The following is a 1,613-nucleotide window of genomic DNA, read 5'->3' as shown; positions in this document are numbered from 1 at the left end:
TGAAAAGACAGGAACTTGGGACTGGTTGGATTCTAAGCCATGGGATCCCCCATGGAGCCCCTGGCTGTGCTCCTCCAACCACAGCATCCCTAGACATAGATGTCGGGGTTTGGGGGATCAAGGGCGAGGGCAGGAATCCCTGGCCTGGTGCAACCAGAACCCTGCAGACCACAGCACGGGACCATGCACTGTCCTCAAGTGAACAGGCCCTGGATTGGGGTTCTGCTGGCCTGCGTCTTCCCACTCAGCCTGGGGGCCCCACGGGGACCCTGTTAGCCCACCACCATTAGGGCAGTGTGTGGAGGGTGGGTCAGGGGCCCAGCAGCCTCAAAGCACGTCCTGTGAGAGGAGTTGGCATTTGCTTGGGGGAGGCGTGTTGATCTCTGCTTCTGATAACACCACCCCTGGTGAGAGAACCAGGGCTTCCTGCCACCACCTCCTGGCAATGGAGCTTCTCAGCACCCTCTGCACCTTCCTCGTGCCGGAAGGAAAGGTCATAGCCAGCTATGAAGTTCCCACCCTGGGGAAGTCGGACCTGGGGACCCCCCTGCCCGGGATGTGCAGGTGCCCTCCCCAGGAGCTGACCCTTCAGCAACTTTGGGGCCAGGCTGGGTTGGGGCAGCCCCTGCCTTGGCTGCAAGGTCACTGGACTTCCAGGACAGAGGAGGGAGGGGAGGCAGCGAGGGGCCCAAGCAGAGAGGGGAGCCAAGGTGCCAGGCAGAGGGGGGAGCCACCTGCGCCAGCTTCCGCCCCAAGCGGGTGGTGGTTAGGAGATGCTGCCTCTGCCTCCCAGCACACTAAGCCTCGAGTCCTGCCCCAGTGATTTTGCCTCGGGGAGCATCAGAACCGTGAGTCACCACTGCTCAGCTTCCCCTGCTGTAGACATCTGGGTTTTTAAGAACAGGGTGCGTGTGTGTGGATCTTAAAAAACAAAACAGCAGCGGGAGCTCAGGCAAGTCCACCAGGCCCTCCCACTGCACCTGCAGGGCCCGAGCAGACGTCCAGCAAGGCCCCACTCCACAGGTGCTCAAGGGTCATTTATTTTCCTAGTTTTGCTGCCCACACTGAGACCCAGGCCAGTCTCTGCTCTGAGCTCAGGCTCAAGTCATTGAGGACTCAGGTGCAGAGGCCCCGCCCTCAGCAGTGTGTGGCACCACGTTTGTTTGTGTGTGTGGTGTGCATGGGTTTATGTGTGTGTAATGTGCATGTGCGTACATGCATGTTCTGTACATGTGCACGCATGCATTGTGTGCTGTGTGCTATGTACATACGTGCACATGTGTATTCTGTGTTTGCATGTGGTATATGCACGTGCGTGCTCTGTGTGTGCATGCACGTGTGGTATGTACGTGCGTGTGTGGTGTACATGTGTGTACATGCATGTGTGCTGTGTGCATGTGTACGTTTGTGCACATGTGCTTGTGTAATGTGTGTAGTGTGTGTACAAACGTGTGTGTGGTGTGTGTGTGTGTGGCATGTGCATATGCATGTGTGTCTGTGTTGCTGCAAGGGGCCACTGTCTGCCATCACTGGTGGCCCAGCCACCTGAGCAGGTGCAGCCTGTGCCACCCTCTTGGTCCTCCTCTGTTCCTGGACTCAGGGTGACTGACTGT

This window comes from Galeopterus variegatus, unplaced genomic scaffold (assembly GCF_000696425.1).
Source record: "Galeopterus variegatus unplaced genomic scaffold, G_variegatus-3.0.2 Scaffold2915, whole genome shotgun sequence".
NCBI classification, from domain to species: Eukaryota; Metazoa; Chordata; class Mammalia; order Dermoptera; family Cynocephalidae; genus Galeopterus; species Galeopterus variegatus.
Note: the sequence above shows the minus strand (reverse complement) of the source record.